The sequence below is a fragment of the Triticum urartu genome, chromosome 3A, assembly GCF_056163025.1.
Source record: "Triticum urartu cultivar PI428250 chromosome 3A, HENAU_Tu73, whole genome shotgun sequence".
Taxonomy (NCBI): Eukaryota; Viridiplantae; Streptophyta; class Magnoliopsida; order Poales; family Poaceae; genus Triticum; species Triticum urartu.
Window position 1 is genome coordinate 577,456,709 of NC_141875.1, and position 22,634 is coordinate 577,479,342.

Here is a 22,634-nt window from a genome sequence, read left to right on the forward strand (position 1 = left end):
CTTTTGTTCTAGTATCAAGTTGTAATCATTGAGTTGTAAATAAATAGAAGTGTGATGATCATCATTTTCTATAGCATTGTCCCAAGTGAGGAAATAAAAAAAAAGAGAAACGCCATAAAAAAGGAGAGAAAGGCCCAAACAAATAAAAAATGAGAGAAAAAGAGAGAAGGGAAATGTTACTATCCTTTGCCACACTTGTGCTTCAAAGTAGCACCATAACCTTCATGATAGAGAGTCTTTTGTTTTGTCACTTTCATATACTAGCGGGAAATTTTCATTATATAACTTGGCTTGTATATTCCAACAATGGGCCTCCTCAAGTGCCCTAGGTCTTCGTGAGCAAGCAAGTTGGATGCACACCCACTTCGTTTCTTTTGTTGAGCTTTCATACATTTATAGCTCTAGTGCATCCGTTGCATGGCAATCCCTACTCCATGCATTAACATCAATCAGTGGGAATCTCCATAGCCCATTGATTAGCCTCGTTGATGTGAGACTTTCTCCTTTTTTGTCTTCTCCATATAACCCCCTCATCATATTCTATTCCACCCATAGTGCTATGTCCATGGCTCACGCTCATATATTGCGTGAAAGTTTATAGATTTGATATTGCTAAGGTATGAAACAATAGCTTGGCTTGTCATCAGGGTTGTGCATGATGAGAGCATTCTTGTGTGATGAAAAAGGAGCATGACTAAACCATATGATTTTGTAGGGATGAACTTTCTTTGGCCATGTTATTTTGAGAAGACATAATTGCTTAGTTAGTATGCTTGAAGTATTATTATTTTTATGTCAATATGAACTTTTGTCTTGAATCTTTCGGATCTGAATATTCATACCACAATTAAGAAGAATTACATTAAAATTATGCCAAGTAGCACTCCGCATCAAAAATTCTGTTTTTATCATTTACCTACTCGAGGATGAGTAGGAATTAAGCTTGGGGATGCTTGATACGTCTCCAACACATCTATAATTTTTGATTGCTCCATGCAATATTATCTACTGTTTTGGACATTATTGGGCTTTATTATCCACTTTTATATTATTTTTGGGACTAACCTACTAACCGGAGGCCCATCCCAGAATTGCTGTTTTTTTTGCCTATTTTAGGGTTTCGAAGAAAAGGAATATCAAACGGAGTCCAAACGGAATGAAACCTTCGGGAACGTGATTTTCTCAACGAACAAGACCGAGGAGTCTTGGACCCTACGTCAAGAAACAAAAGAGGAGGCCACGAGGTAGGGGGGCGCGCCTACCCCCTAGGCGCGCCCTCCACCCTCGTGGGCCCCCTGTTGCTCCACCGACGTACTCCTTCCTCCTATATATTGTTGGAAATATGCCCTAGAGGCAATAATAAAATGGTTATTATTGTATTTCCTTGTTCATGATAATTGTCTATTGTTCATGCTATAATTGTATTAACTGGAAACCGTAATACATGTGTGAATACATAGACCACAACATGTCCCTAGTAAGCCTCTAGTTGACTAGCTCGTTGATCAATAGATGGTTATGGTTTCGTTAGCATGGACATTGGATGTCGCTGATAACGGGATCACATCATTAGGAGAATGATGTTATGGACAAGACCCAATCCTAAGCATAGCAGTAGATCGTATAGTTCATGTGCTAAAGCTTTTCTAATGTCAAGTATCATTTCCTTAGACCATGAGATTGTGCAACTCCCGGATACCGTAGGAATGCTTTGGGTGTACCAAACGTCACAACGTAACTGGGTGGCTATAAAGGTGCACTACAGGTATCTCTGAAAGTGTCTGTTGGGTTGGCACGAATCGAGACTGGGATTTGTCACTCCGTATCACGGAGAGGTATCTCTGGGCCCACTCGGTAATGCATCATCATAATGAGATCAATGTGACTAATGAGTTAGCCACGGGATCATGCGTTATGGAATGAGTAAAGAGACTTGCCCGTAACGAGATTGAACGAGGTATGGGGATACCGACGATCGAATCTCGGGCAAGTAACATACCGATAGACAAAGGGAATTGTATACGGGATTGATTGAATCCCCGACATCGTGGTTCATCCAATGAGATCATCATGGAACATGTGGGAGCCAATATGGGCATCCAGATCCCACTATTGGTTATTGGCCGGAGATATGTCTCGGTCATGTCTGCATGGTTCCCGAACCCGTAGGGTCTACACACTTAAGGTTCAGTGACGCTAGAGTTGTTATGGGAAATAGTATGTGGTTACCGAAGGTTGTTCGGAGTCCCAGATGAGATCCCGGACGTGATTAGGAGTTCCGGAATGGTCTGGAGGTGAAGATCGATATATTGGACGAAGGGTATTGGAGTCCGGAATTGTTCCGGGGGTACCGGGTGACGACCAGCGTGTCCGAAAGGGGTTTCGGAGGCCCCGACAAGAGTTGGGGGGCCTTATGGGCAAAGGGGAGGGGGCACATCAGCCCACTAAGGGGCTGAGCGCCCCTCCCACCCCATCTCACATAACTTGGAGAGGTGGGGGCGCCTTCCCTAGGGCAGCCACCCCTCCCGGCTTGGGGGGCAAGTTTCCTAGGGGTGGGGGTGCCCAAACCCATCTAGGGTTTCCCCTATGGCCGCCGCCCCTCCCCTAGGGAACCCTTGGGCGCCTCCTCCACCCCCTTCCCCCTATATATAGTGAGGGAGAGAGAGGGCAGCCGCACCCCTTCCCTGGCGCAGCCCCTCCCTCCTCCAACTCTTCCTTCTCCTCCGTAGAGCTTGGCGAAGCCCTACAGGAATACCACGAGCTCCACCACCACGTCGTCGTGCTGCTGGAGTTCTCCCTCAACTTCTCCTCTCCCCTTGCTAGATCAAGAAGGCGGAGACGTCCCCGGGCTGTACGTGTGTTGAACGCGGAGGCGCCGTCCGTTCGGTGCTAGAACGGATCTTTCACGATTTGAATCGCCGCGAGTACGACTCCATCAACCGCGTTCCTGTAACGCTTCCGCTTAGCGATCTTCAAGGGTATGAAGATGCACTCCCTCTCTCTCGTTGCTAGCACCTCCTCGATTGATCTTGGTGACACGTAGGAAAATTTTGAATTATTGCTACGTTCCCCAACAGTGGTATCAGAGCTAGGTCTATGTGTAGATTCTATGCACGAGTAGAACACAAAGCAGTTCTGGGTGATGATTTGTTCAATTTGCTTACCATTAGTAGTCTTATCTTGATCCGGCGGCATTGTGGGATGAAGCGGCCCGGACCGACTTTACACGTACGCTTACGTGAGACTGGTTCCATCGACTGACATGCACTTGATGCATAAGGTGGCTGGCGGGTGTCTGTCTCTCCCACTTTAGTCGGATCAGATTCGATGAAAAGGATCCTTATGAAGGGTAAATAGCAATTGGCATATCACCGTTGTGGTTTTGCGTAGGTAAGAAACGTTCTTGCTAGAAACCCATAGCAGCCACGTAAAACATGCAACAACAATTAGAGGACATCTAACTTGTTTTCGCAGGGTATGCTATGTGATGTGATATGGCCAAAAGGATGTGATGAATGATATATGTGATGTATGAGATTGATCATGTTCTTGTAATAGGAATCACGACTTGCATGTTGATGAGTATGACAACCGGTAGGAGCCATAGGAGTTGTCTTAATTTATTTATGACCTGCGTGTCAATGAAAATGCCATGTAATTATTTTACTTTATTGCTAACCATTAGCCATAGTAGTAGAAGTAATAGTTGGCGAGGCAACTTCATGAAGACACGATGATGGAGATCATGATGATGGAGATCATGGTTTCATGCCGGTGACGATGGTGTTCATGCCGCGCCTCGAAGATGGAGATCAAAGGTGCAAGATGATATTGGCCATATCATGTCACTTTATGATTTGCATGTGATGTTTGTCATGTTTACATCTTATTTGCTTAGAACGACGGTAGCATAAATAAGATGATCCCTCACTAAAATTTCAAGAAAGTGTTCCCCCTAACTTTGCACCGTTGCGAAGGTTCGTTGTTTCGAAGCACCACATGATGATCGGGTGTGATAGATTCTAATGTTCGCATACAACGGGTGTAAGCCAGATTTACACATGCGAAACACTTAGGTTGACTTGACGAGCCTAGAATGTACATACATGGCCTCGGAACACAAGGGACCGAAAGGTCGAACATGAGTCGTATAGTAGATATGATCAACATGAAGATGTTCACCGATGATGACTAGTCCGTCTCATGTGATGATCGGACACAACCTAGTTGACTCGGATCATGTATCACTTAGATGACTAGAGGGATGTCTATCTAAGTGGGAGTTCATTAAATAATCAGATGAACTTAATTATCATGAACATAGTCAAAAGGTCCTTGCAAATTATGTCATAGCTTACACTTTAGTTCTACTGTTTAAGATATGTTCCTAGAGAAAATGTAGTTGAAAGTTGATAGTAGAAATTATGCGGACTGGGTCCGTCAACTGAGGATTATCCTCATTGCTGCGCATAAGGCTTATGTCCTTAGTGCACCGCTCGGTGTGCTGAACCTCGAGCATCATCTGTAGATGTTGGGAAACATCTGACATACATGTTTTGATGACTACGTGATAGTTCAATGCGTAATGCTAATGGTTTAGAATTGTGGCACCAAAGACGTTTTTGAAACGTCGCAGAACACATGAGATGTTCCAAAGACTGAAATTGGGATTTCAGACCAGTGCCCACCTCAAGAGGTATGAGACCTCTGAAAAGTTTCTTAAGCCTGCAAACTAAGGGAGAAAAGCTCAATCATTGAGCATGTGCTCAGATTGTCTGAGTACTACAATCGCTTGAATCGAGTGGGAGTTAATCTTCCAGATGAGATAGTGATGGTTCTCCATAGTCACTGCCACCAAGCTATTAGAGCTTCATGATGAACTATAACATATCAGGGATAGACATGATGATCCTTGATCAACTCGCGATGTTTGACACCGCGAAAGTAGAAATCAAGTAGGAGCATCAATTGTTGATGGTTAAACCACTAGTTTCAAGAAGGGCAAGGGAAAGAAGGGATACTTCATGAAACGGCAAATCAGTTGCTGCTCTAGTGAAGAAACCCAAGGTTGAACCCAAACCCAAGACTAAGTGCTTCTGTAATGAGGGGAACGGTCACTGAAGCAGAACTACCCCTAGATACTTGGTAGATGAGAGGCTGGCAAGGCCGACAGAGGTATTTTGAATATACGCTATATTATTGTGTACTTTACCAGTACTCCTAGTAGCACCAGGGTAAAAAAGTACCAGTTCGGTTGCTAAGTGTTAGTAACTCAAAATAAAAGGCTGCGGAGACTAGCTAAAGGTGAGATGACGATATGTGTTGGAAGTGTTTCCAAGGTTGATGTGATCAAACATCGCACACTCCCTCTACCATCGGGATTGGTGTTAAACCTAAATAATTGTTATTTGGTGTTTGCGTTGAGCATAGACATGATTGGATTATGTTTATCGCAATACAGTTATTCATTTAAGGAGAATAATGGTTACTCTGTTTATTTGAATAATACCTTCAATGGTCTTGCACCTAAAATGAATGGTTTATTGAATCTCGATCAAAGTGATACACATGTTCATGCCAAAAGATATAAGATAGTAATGATAGTACCACATACTTGTGGCACTGCCATTTGAGTCATGTTGGTATAAAACGCATGAAGAAGCTCCATGTTGATGGATCTTTGGACTCACTCGTTTTTGAAAAGATTGAGACATGCGAACCATGTCTATTGGTAGATATGCATGAAGAAACTCCATACAGATGGATCGTTTGGACTCACTTGATTTTGAATCACTTGAGACATGCAAATCATACCACATAGGCAAGATGACTGAAAGGCCTCATTTTCAGTAAGATGGAACAAGAAAGCAACTTGTTGGAAGTAATACATTTTGATGTGTGCAGTCCAATGAGTGCTGAGGCACGCAGTGGATATCGTTATGTTCTTACTTCATAGATGATTTGAGTAGATGCTGAGTATATTTACTTGATGAAACACAAGTTTTAATTATTGAAAGGTTTAAGTAATTTCAGAGTGAAGTTGAAGATCGTCGTGACAAGATGATAAAATGTCTATGATATGATCATAGAGATGAATATCCGAGTTACGAGTTTGGCACACAATTAAGACATTGTGGAAATTGTTTCACAACTAATACCGCCTGGAACACCATAGTGTGATGGTGTGTCCGAACATCATAACTGCACCCTATTGGATATGGTGGATACCATGATGTCTCTTATCGAATTACCACTATCGTTTATGGGTTAGGCATTAGAGACAACCACATTCACTTTAAATAGGGTACCACGCAATTCCATTGAGACGACACCGTATGAACTATGGTTTAGAAAAACCTAAACTGTCGTTTCTTAAAAGTTTGGGGCTGCGACGCTTATGTGAAAAAGTTTCTGGCTGATAAGCTCGAACCCAAAGCGGATAAATGCATCTTCATAGAATACACAAAACAGTTGGGTATACCTCCTATTTCAGATCCGGAAGCAAAAGTGATTGTTTCTACAAACGGGTCCTTTCTCGAGGAAAACTTTCTCTCGAAAGAATTGAGTGGGAGGATGATGGAGACTTGATGAGGTTATTGAACCGTCACTTCAACTAGTGTGTAGAAGGGCACAGGAAGTTGTTCCTGTGGCACCTACACCAATTGAAGTGGAAGCTTATGATAGTGATCATGAAACTTTGGATCAAGTCACTACCAAACCTCATAGGTCGACAAGGATGCGTACTACTTCAGAGTGGTACGTAATCATGTCTTGGAAGTCATGTTGCTAGACAACAATGAACCTACGAGCTATGGAGAAGCGATGGTGGGCCCGGATTCCGACGAATGGCTCAAGGCCATAAAATCCGAGAGAGGATCCATGTATAAAAAACAAAGTATAGACTTTGGAAGAACTACTTGATGGTCGTAAGGCTGTTGGGTGCAGATGGATTTTAAAAGAAAGATGGACAATGATGGTAAGTGTCACCATTAATAAAGCTCGACTTGTCGTTAAGATGTTTTCCGACAAGTTCAAGGAGTTGACTACGATGAGACTTCCTCACTCGTAGCGATGCTAAGAGTCTGTTGGAATTATGTTAGCAGTTACTGCATTATCTATGAAATCTTGCAGATAGGATGTCAAAACATTGTTTCCTCGATGATTTTCTTGAGGAAAGGTTGTATGTGATACAACCAGAAGGTTTTCTCAATATTGAAAGATGCTAACAAGGATGCAAAGCTCCGGCAATCCTTCTAAGGACTGGAGTAAGCATCTCGGAGTTGGAATGTACACTTTGATGAGATGATCAAAGATTTTGGGTTTATACAAAGTTTATGAGAAACTTTTATTTCCAAAGAAGTGAGTGGGAGCACTAGAATTTTTGCTGAGTATATGTTGTTAACATATTGTTGATCAGAAATGATGTAGAATTTCTGTAAAGCATACAGGGTTATTTGAAAAGTGTTTTCAATGGAAAACCTGGATTAAGCTACTTGAACATTGAGCATCAAGATCTATAAGGATAGATGAAAAATGCTTAATAGTACTTTCAAATGAATACATATAGTGACAAGATTTTAAAGGAGTTCAAAATAGATCAGCAAAGAAGGAGTTCTTGGCTGTGTTACAAGGTGTGAGTATTGAGTAAGACTCAAGACCTGACCACGACAGAAGAGAGAGAAAGGACGAAGGTCGTCCCCTATGCTTTAGACGTAGGCTCTATAGTACGCTATGATGTGTACCGCACCTGAAGTGTGCCTTGCCATGAGTCAGTCAAGGGGTACAAGAGTGATCCAGGAATGGATCACATGACAGCGGTCAAACTTATCCTTAGTAACTAGTGGACTAAGGAATTTTCTCGATTATGGAGGTGGTAAAAGAGTTCGTCGTAAAGGGTTACGTCGATGCAAACTTTGACACTAATCCGGATGACTCTGAGTAGTAAACCGGATTCGTATAGTAGAGCAGTTATTTGGAATAGCTCCAAGTAGCGCGTGGTAGCTGCATCTACAACATGACATAGAGATTTGTAAAGCACACATGGATCTGAAAGGTTCAAACCCATTGAATAATAAACCTCTTTCGCAAGCGAGATATGAACAAACCCCATGGGTGATGGATTCATTACAATCACATAGTGATGTGAACTAGATTATTGACTCTAGTGCAAGTGGGAGACTGTTGGAAATATGCCCTAGAGGCAATAATAAAATGGTCATTATTGTATTTCCTTGTTCATGATAATTGTCTATTGTTCATGCTATAATTGTATTAACTGGAAATCGTAATACATGTGTGAATACATAGACCACAACATGTCCCTAGTAAGCCTCTAGTTGACTAGCTCGTTGATCAATAGATGGTTATGGTTTCCTTACCATGGACATTAGATATCGTTGATAATGGAATCACATCATTAGGAGAATGATGTGATGGACAAGACCCAATCCTAAGCATAGCACAAGATCGTATAGTTCGTGTGCTAAAGCTTTTCTAATGTCAAGTATCATTTCCTTAGACCATGAGATTGTGCAACTCCCGGATACCGTAGGAATGCTTTGGGTGTACCAAATGTCACAACGTAACTGGGTGGCTATAAAGGTGCACTACAGGTATCTCTGAAAGTGTCTGTTGGGTTGGCACGAATCGAGACTGGGATTTGTCACTCCGTATGACGGAGAGGTATCTCTGGGCCCACTCGGTAATGCATCATCATAATGAGCTCAATGTGGCTAATGAGTTAGCCACGGGATCATGCGTTATGGAACGAGTAAAGAGACTTGCCGGTAACGAGATTGAACGAGGTATGGGGATACCGACGATCGAATCTCGGGCAAGTAACATACCGATAGATAAAGGGAATTGTATACGGGATTGATTGAATCCCCGACATCGTGGTTCATCCGATGAGATCATCATGGAACATGTGGGAGCCAATATGGGTATCCAGATCCCGCTATTGGTTATTGGCCGGAGATATGTCTCGGTCATGTCTGCATGGTTCCCGAACCCGTAGGGTCTACACACTTAAGGTTCGGTGACGCTAGAGTTGTTATGGGAAATAGTATGTGGTTACCTAAGGTTGTTCGGAGTCCCGGATGAGATCCCGGACATGACGAGGAGTTCCGGAATGGTTCGGAGGTGAAGATCGATATATTGGACGAAGGGTATTGGAGTCCGGAATTGTTCCGGGGGTACCGGGTGACGACCAGCGTGTCCGAAAGGGGTTTCGGAGGCCCCGACAAGCGTTGGGGGGCCTTATGGGCCAAGTGGAGGGGGCACATCAGCCCACTAAGGGGCTGAGCGCCCCTCCCACCCCATCTCACGTAACTTGGAGAGGTGGGGGCGCCTCCCCTAGGGCAGCCACCCCTCCCGGCTTGGGGGGCAAGTTTCCTAGGGGTGGGGGGCGCCCAAACCCATCTAGGGTTTCCCCTATGGCCGCCGCCCCTCCCCTAGGGAACCCTAGGGCGCCTCCTCCACCCCTTCCCCTATATATAGTGAGGAAGAGAGAGGGCAGCCGCACCCCTTCCCTGGCGCAGCCCCTCCCTCCTCCAACTCTTCATTCTCCTCCGTAGAGCTTGGCGAAGCCCTGCAGGAATACCACGAGCTCCACCACCACGTCGTCATGCTGCTAGAGTTCTCCCTCAAGTTCTCCTCTCCCCTTGCTGGATCAAGAAGGCAGAGACGTCCCCAGGTTGTACGTATGTTGAACGCGGAGGCGCCGTCCGTTCGGCGCTAGAACGGATCTTCCGCGAGTTGAATCGCCGCGAGTACGACTCCATCAACCGCATTCTTGTAATGCTTCCGCTTAGCGATCTTCAAGGGTATTAAGATGCACTCCCTCTCTCTCGTTGCTAGAATCTCCTAGATTGATCTTGGCGACACGTAGGAAAATTTTGAATTATTGCTATGTTCCCCAACATATATACCTACGTACCCCCAAACGATTAGAGACGGAGCCAAAACCCTAATTCCACCGCTGCAACTTTCTGTATCCACGAGATCCCATCTTGGGGCCTGTTCCGGAGCTCCGCCGGAGGGGGCATTGATCACGGAGGGCTTCTACATCATCACCATAGCCCCTCCGATGAAGTGTGAGTAGTTCACCTCAGACCTACGGGTCCATAGTTATTAGCTAGATGGCTTCTTCTCTCTTTTTGGATCTCAATACAATGTTCTCCCCCTCTCTTGTGGAGATCTATTCGATGCAATCTTCTTTTTGCGGTGTGTTTGTTGAGACCGATGAATTGTGGGTTTATGATCAAGTCTATCTATGAAAAATATTTGATTCTTCTCTGAATTATTTTATGTATGATTGGTTATATTTGCAAGTCTCTTCGAATTATCAGTTTGGTTTGGCCTACTAGATTGATCTTTCTAGCAATGGGAGAAGTGCTTAGCTTTGGGTTCAATCTTGCGGTGTCCTTTCCCAGTTATAGTAGGGGCAGCAAGGCACGTATTGTATTGTTGCCATCGAGGATAACAAGATGGGGTTTTTGTCATATTGTATGGGTTTATCCCTCTACATCATGTCATCTTGCTTAAGGCGTTACTCTGTTTCCATTAACTTAATACTCTAGATGCATGCTGGATAGCGGTCGATGAGTGTAGCAATAGTAGTAGATGCAAGCAGGAGTCGGTCTACTTGTCTCGGACGTGATGCCTATATACATGATCATACCTAGATATTCTCATAACTATGCTCAATTCTGTCAATTGCTCAACAGTAATTCGTTCACCCACCATAGAATACCTATGCTCTTGAGAGAAGCCACTAGTGAAACCTATGGTCGTCGGGTCTATCTTCATCATATTAATCTTCCAATACTTAGTTATTTCCTTTGCTTTTTTAATTTGCTTTTATTTTACTTTGCATCTTTATCATAAAAATACCAAAAAATATTATCTTATCATATCTATCAGATCTCATTCTCGTAAGTGGCCGTGTAGGGATTGACAACCCCTTATCGCGTTGGTTGCGAGGATTTATTTTTTTTGTGTAGGTAAGGGGGACTCGCGCGTAGCCTCCTACTGGATTGATACCTTGGTTCTCAAAAACTGAGGGAAATACTTATGCTACTTTGCTGCATCATCCCTTCCTCTTCGGGGAAAACCAACACAGTGCTCAAGAGGTAGCAACCTTCCAGGTCAACCCGACTCCACATCACTCGCTATTAAGCTCGCGCGGGTACCCCTCAGGGCCGACCCGTCTTTAGTAACATGGTTCAGTGTAAAGTCATAGTAACCATAGTAACTGTGTGTCTAACACCAAGGGAAAAACCCGAGGAATCACCCTCGATGAATTCCACTCGATGTTATCATCAAGGGGAACATAAGAGGATCCACCCTCGAGGTTCACACTTGAGGGGTTGCACGGCAGAGCCGTAACGGAAGTGGTTAAGGAGGAAATCACCCTCGATGACCTCGATCGTATAGCTACACTACAGAGATCCCATCAGGAGTGATGTAAGAGGTTCCACCCTCGGCACTCGATGGTAACTCTGCAGTGTTGTACAACTAGGGGGGTGATGTGCGGTGTCGGGGCCTGGACGTTGATCACGTTGATCGAGTCATAGAACATAAACCGAGGCAACTGGGACAAGGTGGGGGTCACCCATGGATCACTAACCAACCTATACTAAGCATTTTAGGATAAGCAGGTAAGGTATGAAAGCAGGTAACAAAAACAAGCTATGCATCAGAGTAGGATCATACATAAAGCAGTAGTAGTTCTAATGCAAGCATGAGAGGGAAAGAAATGGGCGATATCGGAATGCTCAAGGAGGGTTTGCTTGCCTGGAAGCTCTGCTGAAACGAAGAAGTGTCATCGATGTAGTTGATCACAGGGGCGGCATCAGTCTCGGGATCTACCAGAGAGAAGAGGGAGAAGAAACAGTAAATATAGAGCAAATAGATGCATCACTAAGCATTACATGACGATAGGCAGAGCTAGGGTTGTCCTAACGTAGTACTACTCCTTGCAGATGGAGGGGATAAACATCCGAGGATGAATCCCTGCCGTTAGACGAATTCCGGACAGATGAAAGAGAGGGGACGGTTCCATGTTCAGCATGCTAGGGGCATGTTACAGGTGAATGGACCGCGCATTCGGATTCATGGATTTTTCTGAGCAACTTTCATATATAAAGTTTTTCGATCCGAGCCATGGTTTAAATTCTATGAATTTTCAAAGGTTAAAACATTTTCTGGAATTATTTTAAATTAACAGAAATGAATTATTGTGTCAGCATGATGTTAGCATGAGGTCAACAGGTCAATCGCAGCTGTTTAGGTCAAACCTGGCAGCTGGGTCCTACCTGTCATAGACACTGGGGCTAACAACAGTTTAATTTATCTAAACAGAGTTAATTAGTGGTTGGGCCCCACATGTTAGTGACTAATTAGGTTAAACTAATTAAGTTAATCAAATTAATAAATTAGCAGGCGGTGCGGGCCCCTTATATCAGCGACTGGGCGCTGCCCAGTCAGCTGCGTCAACTGGTCAGCCCGGGCCCTTGGGGCCACCAGGTAGTGACCCTGGGGTGGGGCTAGGCCGGCCACGCTGGAGGGAGCTCCGGCGAGCCAAATCCGCGGCAGCGCGCACGGGAGGGGATCGGGAAAAGGGCTAGGGGACATCAAAAAGGGGTGTGGCCGGTAGCGCTCGAATGCTGACATCATCGCGTGTCCAACCACGGAAACGGCAGTGGCTGGGACAGCCAGAAACGGCGCCGGCATCGAGATCCGCGGTCACCGGAGTTTGGTGAGGACGGAGTTGGTGACAGGGGCATGAACGGAGTCAAGGGTGGGCCTTTTTGATCGCTGGGTCGACGCCGCATCGAGTGGTGGTAATAGGCGACGCTGGGGAGGCCGGAGCTGGCCGGACCAGTGACGGGGAGTGGCGGTGGCGCTCCGGCCCCGTTCGAATCGTGGTGGGAGCGGCCTAGGGGTGTGGTTGGGGCTGTGGCTCAGTGCTGCGTGCGCCCTGGAGCGCGCCAATGGATCGCGCGGGGGGTGCAGGAGCGCGCACGGCGCGCGGCCGGTGGCCATGGCGGGCGGCGGAGCTCGGTAACATGGCGGGATGGCTACGGGCGTGGAAAACGAGGGGTAGGAGGAGGGGAAGCACGCGGTGCTCACCGCTGTTGCTGGGAAGGCCTGAGGGAGAGCCGAGGTGGTCGGAGTCGTTGGCGAGCTCGTGGTGGCCGGAGTGGGGGAAGAAGGGTCGGGGCGGTATCGTGGGGCCGTCCCAGGTCATGTGCACAGTCGGCGTAGACGAGGCGGACGACGGGGGTCCTTCTGGCGAGCTCCTAGGTGGTGGGGAGCACGCTGGCCGCGCGGACGTCTTCGTCCATGGCGATGGTGACAATGGACGCGGCGGATCTGGAGGAGGGGAGGTGGAGAACGAGAGGGGAGTGGGGTGGTGCAAGTGGAGGCGGGGATCAAGGAGGCGAGGAGGCGCGGGCCTTATCCCCTCGCTCGGGCGTCGCTGGCGAGGCGGGTCCGGCGGGGACGCGCGCGCGCGCGGTCGCTCGCACAGTTGGGAAGGGGGAAGACGACAGGGGGAGTGGGCCGTCTTGGGTGGGTTAGGTGGGCCGGCCCAGTGGGTTCGGTCCAAGGAGGGGGGTTCCTCTTTCCTCTCCCTTTTCTTTTTCTTTTCTTTTTGTAACCTTCTCTTTTAAATATTCTCTGTTTTCTTATTTCTTTTCAAAACAAAACAGTTTAATAAAATACAAGACTTGTAATTAATTTAGCTCAATAAATTTAGTCTACTACCACATTAGGTTTTAGCACTTCAATAAAATAGTTAGAATTTTTATAAATTAAAAAGCATTTAATTAATTGTTTAAACCATTGTTGTAAATAGTTTAGGACACTTAAACACTTTGCAAAAATGTTGGTTCACCACCAATATTAGTTATGGATTATTTGGCACATGATGAACATTTTAGTTTTCATGTTTGAGCAATTTTGAATTTCACTTAGAATTTGAAATTGAATTCAACTGGAATTTGAAAGAGACAAGAGACAATGATGATCAAACACTTGTTTAGAAAAATGATTAACTTAACCCCAGGGGTTACTATAACATCATTACACCAGGGTGTTACAACTCTCCTCCTCTAAAAGAAATTCTCGTCCCGATAATTAAGAGGTAGAAGGGAACAGGTCGGGGTATTCAGCACAGAGGTTATCCTCGCGTTCCCAAGTGGCTTAATCTTTAGAATGATTTGACCATTGCACTTTGAGGAACTTGGTAACCTTCTGGCGTGTTCGACGTTCAGCTTCTTCAAGAATGCATATCGGATGCTCCTTGTATGTGAGATCATCTTGCACTTCAATAAGTTCCGGATCCACTTCACGTTCCGAATCCTTGAAGCATCGAGGAAGTTGCGACACGTAGAAGACATCATGGACGTGAGAGAACTGAGGTGACAACTCCAATTGATAAGCCACCAGTCCACGACGGGCGAGGATGCGGAAGGGACCAATGTAGCACGGAGCTAGCTTGCCCTTGACTCCGAACCGATGAGTTCCTCTCAAAGGAGTGACACACAGATAAGCTTGTTCACCAGGTTGATAAGTTGAACCCCAGTGTTTCCGGTCATAGTTGCTCTTCTGGCGGGACTGGGCCGCCTTGAGATTATCCCGGACAATGCGAACCTGCTCTTCAGCTTGTGGAATAATGTCTGGACCAATGAGCATCCGTTCCCTAGTTTCTGACCAATTCAGAGGGGTTCGGCACTTACGTCCATAAAGCACTTCGAAGGGTGCCAGCTTCAAGCTGGCCTGATAGCTGTTGTTATAAGAGAACTCCGCATAAGGGAGAGATTCTTCCCACTTCTTGCCGAAAGAAATAACACAAGCTCGAAGCATGTCTTCAAGAATTTGATTGACTCGCTCAACTTGGCCTTGGGATTGGGGATGATACGCAGTGCTCCAGGTAATATGAGTTCCCATTGCCTCTTGGAAACTATCCCAGAACTTTGAAGTGAATATATTGCCACGGTCTGAACTGATCTCCTTCGGAATTCCGTGGAGTGACACAATTCTGGAGATATACAAGTTTGCTAATTGACTAGCAGTGATAGTCTCCTTGACTGGCAGAAATTGAGCAACATTCGAGAATTTGTCGATGATGAAAAATATAGCATCATTACCTTTCTGAGACTTGGGAAGGCCAGTGACAAAGTCCATCTGAATCTTATCCCACTTCCATTCAGGAATCGGAAGTGGTTGTAGAAGTCCAGCCGGTTTCTGATGTTCTGCTTTGACGTGATGACAAACGTCACATTCTTCAATATATCGAGCAATCCCGGATGAATAGAGAGAGGGGTGTCATGCGCTTCTTTCATCACCTTCTCTGTCATAAGCTCGAATCGGGGTACCACAATGCGATCTCTGAAGTATAAGGTTCCATCTTCACCAAGTGAAAAATCTCTGGATTTCTCTAAGGAAAGATCCTTTTTCATCAGATCAACATGAGCATCTTTGGCTTGAACAGACTTAATTGCTTTCAGAATAGTTGGTTCCAAGACAAGGTTATTCAGAGAACCCTGTGGAACTAGTTGAAGGTTCAACTTGCATAGCTCTTCATAAAGGCGGGGTTGAGCCTTGTAGACCATGTGGTTATTGCAATAAGACTTACAGCTCAGGGCATCGGCCATTACATTAGCCTTACCAGGGGTATAGGATATACCGCAGTTGTAGTCAGGAATAGCTTCCATCCATCCCTGTTGACGGAGGTTCAGATCTGGCTAAGTAAACAAATACTTCAGACTCTGATGATCAGTGAAGATCTCGCAACGATTACCGAGAAGGTACTGTCGCCATAGCTTCAGTGCATAGATAACCGCAGCAAGCTCGAGGTCGTGAACTGGGTAGTTCTCTTTGTGAGGGCTCACTTGACGGGAGGCATAAGCAATCACTCTGCGCTCTTGCATTAGGACACAACCTAATCCTTGTCGTGAAGCGTCGCAATAGATGACGAAGTCCTTCCGAGAATCAGGGGGAGCAAGCACTGGGGCAGAAGTCAGCTTGTCCTTGAGTGCCTGGAAACTTTCTTGACACTTTTCAGTCCAATCAAACTTAACGCCTTTGTGTAGCAGATTGGTCAGTAGCTTGGCGATCTTGGAGAAGTTCTCGACAAAGCGGCGACAATAGCTGTCTAGTCCGAGAAAGCTTCCGACTTGCTTGACAGTCTTCGGAGGGGTACAGTCAAGAATAGCCTGAACACGCTCTGGGTTGACGGCAATACCATCCTTGGAGATGACATGCCCAAGGTAGGTTACTTCGGGAAGCTAGAATTTGCACTTGGAATACTTGGCATAAAGTTGATGTTCTCGAAGCTTCTCTAGAACAAGTCGAAGATGTTCAGCATGTCTTCTTTGTTCTTCGAATATACCAGGATATCATCCAGATAGACTACGACGAAATTGTCGAGGTAATCCATGAATATGTAGTTCATCAGACGGGAGAATGTGGCTGGAGCATTAGTCAAGCCAAAAGACATGATGGTGTACTCGTAAGAACCATAACGGGTGACGAATGCGGTCTTTGGAATATCCTCTTCACGAACACGGATCTGGTGGTAACCCAAACTCAAGTCGAGTTTAGAGAATATTGATGAACTAGCCAGTTGATCATACAGATAATTGATCTGAGGAAGCGGATATTTGTTCTGAATTGTAGCTTGGTTGATAGGACGGTAGTCTTGGACCAAACGATTCGTTCCACCCTTCTTCTTCACAAAGAGAGAAGGTGCTCCCCAAGCAGAGGAACTCAGACGAATGAAACCACTTTGAAGAGATTTGTCGGTTTCCTCCTTAAGTTCAAGGAGTTCGTGAGGCGGCATCTTGTAGGGTCGTTTGGCGATAGGAACGGTGCCTGGTTTCAAATCGATGACAAACTCGACAGCCCGGGTAGGGAGTATTCCTGGAAGTTCTTCTAGAAAGACATCGAGGAAGTCATGAACAACTGGAATCTTTTCAATTCCCTCAAGAGGTGCTGCGTTCAACGCATTCAAGGCATAAAGTCATGCTTCAGTGTTTTGAACAATCTGAGCATGGTAGCTTACTATCTCATCGGAAGGATGTAGGAGATGAACGACTTTGGTGGCACAAACGATAGAGGCAGTATGTGATTTCAACCATTCCATTCCTAGAATGAGGTCAATGTTGGAAGAATCCAGAATAATGGGAGAATCATGAAATTCCAACCCTTCGATTTCAACGGGGACGTCGTGACCAATCAAGGTAGTTCGACACTGACCCGCAGGGGTGCGTACCACTATCAGAGTGTTCATGGGCTCGCATCGGATGTCGTGTGCATAAGAAAAAATTTCTGACATGAATGAATGTGATGCTCCTGAATCGAATAAAAAAGAAGCCGGTACTGAATTTACGAGAAGAGTACCCATCACAGTGGCGGGCTGGTCTTGAGCTTCATTCAGATCAACATGATTAGCCTGACCACGACCATAAGGTCTGGCATTGTTGTTATGGGGCTGATTGTTACGGCCAGTTGAGGGCAAAGCCAGCTGGTTCCTTTTCTGATTGCACTCTTTGGCAAGGTGACCTGGACGACCACATCTGAAGCACAGACCATCATTGGGATTGGTAGCAGATATGACGGAGACGTATCACTCATCTTTGGGCCCGTCAGCGCAGAAGTGTCGGATATGGATTCCCCACAACATGTATCGTCCAGCTGTACCTGCACCAAGACAGACCTATGCTGCACCTCGTCTGCCTCCGCCACCGTCGAGGCAGCCTCTTCGAGCTGTACCACCCCAAGCGCCTACTTTTCCAAACACTTTTACCCTTGTTTTGGACTCTAACTTGCATGATTTGAATGGAACTAACCCGGACTGACGCTATTTTCAGCAGAATTACCATGGTGTCATTTATGTGCAGAAACAAACGTTCTCGGAATGACCTGAAACTTCACGGAGCAAATTTTTGGAAAATATAAAAAAATACCTGCAAAATATGAAGGCCAGGGGGCCCACCACCTATCCACGAGGGTGGGGGGCGCCCCCCTACCTCGTGGGCCCCCTGGAGCTCCCCCGACTCCAACTCCAACTCTATATATTGTGTTTCGGGGAGAAAAAAACCAGAGATAAGAATTCATTGCGTTTTACGATACAGAGCCGCCGCCCAAGCCCTAAAACCTCTTGGGAGGGCTGATCTGGAGTCCGTTCGGGGCTCCGGAGAGGGGAATCCATCGCCATCGTCATCATCAACCATCCTCCATCACCAATTTGATGATGTTCACCGCCGTGCGTGAGTAATTCCATCGTAGGCTTGCTGGACGGTGATGGGTTGTATGGGATCTATCATGTAATCGAGTTAGTTTTGTTAGGGTTTGATCCCTAGTGTCCACTATGTTCTGAGATTGATGTTGCTATGACTTTGCTATGCTTAATGCTTGTCACTAGGGCCCGAGTGCCATGATTTCAGATCTGAACCTATTATGTTTTCATCAATATATGAGAGTTCTTGATCCTATCTTGCAAGTCTATAGTCACCTATTATGTGTTATGATCCGTTAACCCCGAAGTGACAATAATCGGGATACTTACCGGTGATGACCGTAGTTTGAGGAGTTCATGTATTCACTATGTGTTAATGCTTTGTTCCGGTACTATATTAAAAGGAGGCCTTAATATCCCTTAGTTTCCGTAAGGACCCCGCTGCCACAGGAGGGTAGGACAAAAGATGTCATGCAAGTTCTTTTCCATAAGCACGTATGACTATATTCGGAATACATGCCTACATTACATTGATGAACTGGAGCTAGTTCTGTGTCACCCTAGGTTATGACTGTTACATGATGAACCACATCCGGTATAATTCTCCATCACGGATCCATTGCCTACGAGCTTTCCATATATTGTTCTTCGCTTATTTACTTTCACGTTGTTATTTCTATCATCACTACAAAATACCAAAAACATTACTTTTACTACTGTTAACTTTTGCTACCGTTACCACTACTATCATATTACTTTGCTACTAAATACTTTGCTGCAGATACTAAGTTTCCAGGTGTGGTTGAATTGACAACTCAGCTGCTAATACTTGAGAATATTCTTTGGCTCCCCTTGTGCCGAATCAATAAATTTGGGTTGAATACTTTACCCTCGAAAACTGTTGCGATCCCCTATACTTGTGGGTTATCAAGACAATTTTCTGGCGCCGTCGCCGGGGAGCATAGCTCTATTCTTTGAGTCACTTGGGATTTATATCTGCTTATCATTATGAAGAACTTGAAAGATCCAAGAACCAAGATTTATCCCTCAACTACGAGGGGAGGTAAGGAACTGCCATCTAGCTCTGCACTTGATTCACCTTCTGTTTTGAGTAAGCTTGCGACACCTAAACCTGCTTATGCTATTCGTTCTGATATGTCGCATGTTATTGATGATGCCTCTTCTACTATACATGATACTTATGATGAAACTACTTCTATGCTTGATACTACTGTGCCACTTGGTGAATTCTTGATGAACAACTTGCTAGGGCTAGAGAGATTGAAAATATTGAATCTGATAATACTGATGAAATTGATGATGAAGATTTGCCTGTTATTCCCGAGGGTTATGTTTTTGATAAAGAAGCTTCTTTAGCTATTTTAGCTTAAAAAGATAGATACGAACTTAAGAGGTTATTAGCTAAATGGAATAAGCAATATTTAAATGCTAGGATGAAACCTGACCCTGCTTTTGCTACTTCACCTATCTATGTTATTGATAAGGATTATGAATTCTCTGTTGATCCTGATATAATTACTTTGGTTGAATCTGATCCTTTTCATGGCTATGAATCTGAAACTGTTGTGGCACATCTTACTAAATTAAATGATATAGCCATCCTGTTCACTACTGATGAGAGAACTCGTTACTTTATATCCTTCAAATATTTCCGTTCTCATTAATGGGTGATGCTAAGATATGGTTTAATTCTCTTGATCCTGGTTGTGTGCTGTAGCGACCCGACCTCAGACGGTCAAGTCTCTGTGTGTCTGTGCTATCCCTGGATCTGTATGCTAGCACACACAGTACATCAATGTATATATCAAAGTGCAATCACATGTATAAGTAACGAAAAAAATGATACATACCTTATGAATCTCAGCGGAAATAGGCAAACGGGTGTGGAGTCCCATCAACGCCATAGGCAAGTTGAGTGCGGACCGTAACCCTATCGTATCACTTAATCGTCGGATAATACCTGCAACATAATATGTTGCAGCCGTATAGGTCAGTATGTTGAATGTACTGGCAAGTCACACCACAAGAGATGAATAAATGTCCTATTTATACATGCAATATGGCTGGTGGATGGTTCTAAATTTAATTTGCATAAAGCTGATTTTCCCTATCATAAAAAATATCCTTTCGTAGTGGTGGAGTGTTGTAACACCCCGGATGTAATTTACCTTATTTGTACTCCAACTCTTGCCGTTTTCCGGCACTAAGTTATTTTATTTCATCGTTGTCGGGTTTTGTCTCCGTGTGTTGTTGTCTTTGTCATGCATCTCATATCATGTCATCATGTGCATTGCATTTGCATACGTGTTCGTCTCATGCATCCGAGCATTTTCCCCGTTGTCCATTTTGCATTCCGGCGCTCCTATGTCCTCCAGTGGTCCTTTCTACCTCTTTTCGTGTGCGGGTGTTAAACGTTTTCGGATTGGACCGATACTTGTCATGCGGCTTTGGTTTACTACCGGTAGACCGCTTGTCAAGTTTCGTACCATTTGGACTTCGTTTGATACTCCAACGGTTAACCGAGGGACCGAAAAGGCCTCGTGTGTGTTGCAGCCCAACACCCCTCCAAACTGGCCCAAAACCCACCTAAACCTCTCCCATCATCTAGAGCGTTCGATCATGATCGCGTGGCCGCAAACCGCACCTCATTTGGAGCTTCCTAGATCCTCCTACCTCTATACATAGCCCCTCCCCCAAAAATCCCGGGTCTCCTTCCACCCTAACCCTAGAAAAACTCCACCCGCCGCCGCCGGACAAAAATCCAGGCAGCGGACGTGTCCGCCCGCTCCGCCGGACCAATCCTGGGGCGCCACGTGTCCCAGCGTGCCCCACATCGCCGCCTCGCCCGCGCCGGCCCGCCCGGGCCCAGGCGGGGCCCCCCCGGCCCGAGCCGCCGCCGCCCGAGGCCCTCGCCTCCTCGCGCCCGCGCCCGATCCCCGCTGCCATCGCCTTCGTCGCCGGCGCCGCCCCGTCGCCGTCTCCGCCCGCCGCCGTCGCCGGAGGTCAGGCGCCGCTCTCTGCCCTCGCCCGCCGCCGCCTCGGCGACCGAAGCCGATCCCCGCCGCGTCGCGCCGAACGCCGCGCCGCCCCGCGGGTCCCCGGCCTCCCCGTGCCCCGAGTCCCGACGGCCGCCGTCTTCTTCATCTACTCCGGCGAGAGCTCCGATGAGCTCAGATCCAGCCTCGGTTCGCGCGCTGCGAGGAACCCCTGGGGTTGACCTTTTCCTTCCTCCCTCATATTATTTTCTTGCATACTTTGTCATGCCATAACTCTGTCATCATAGCTCCGATTCATGCGTGTAGCATATAAAAATGTTTGTCTCGACGAGTACATCATTTCATATCATTGCATCATTTTCATTTGAGCTCATCTTGATGCCCGAAATGCTGTTGGAAGAGGGCTATGTGAGGAATATATCAGATCTGTTTCAGCAAATGGCCTTTTGTCATTTTTGCCATGATTAATGTGTGCATGCTATGATCCTGAGCTCTACCTGTGTTTTGTAGAATGCCATGCCATCTTTACAGGGTTGTATGCCATGTATTTTTGTGATCTATGTGGTGACTAGCACAAGCATGCAAAGTAGCATACTCGATGATGCTGATTTCAGGGACTTAGAATTCCACAAAAGTCCTTGTCCTGTTTTTTGTTTTTATGCCATATGTTCATGTTGTTTCCTAGTGATCCGTGCCTCTTTTGAGGATGATCAGTAAGGATGTTTTGTTAACATTGTGGTGCTCTATCCATGCATGTCTTTGTTTGCAATTATGGAGCAACCTAGCTTGAGTCAATCAAGCTCTACTTTTGCTATAAATTGTTCCTGGCAGATCGTTAACATGTTTAGCGATTTTGCCGAGGTTGTTGTTGTTGATCCGTGCATGCTATGATGTTGTTCTTGCCATGTCTAGCTTCTATGCCATGTCTTATTGATGGGTGTATGCTTAGTTTGTCATGCAATGCCTCATAGTGAGTGCATCGAGCTTGTAAACATGCCTACTTGTTAACAGTTTTGCATGCTCCAGTTTTTGACTAAGTCTGAATCTGTTTATGTTTTTGCTATGTTCACATGCTTGCAATTGTATTTTCTGATCCCTTTTGGCTCAAGGTCACTACGGGACTTTTGTTATATGCTTAGAGTAGCTTCATCCCATCCCATGCCTTGCTTTGCCATGATATGTTCCTGTAGCATGTAGTTTTCATGCTCTAAAGACTACTTCCTGATGATAAATTCCTAATTTATTGTTATTTCACTAAGTCTGAAACCAGTAATATTTTGCACTTTTGCCATGCTTGTTTGAACCTGTTAATGGATGAATTAGCCGTAGCTGAGTGTTCATCTTTTGTCAAGCATCATGAGTGGATCCCT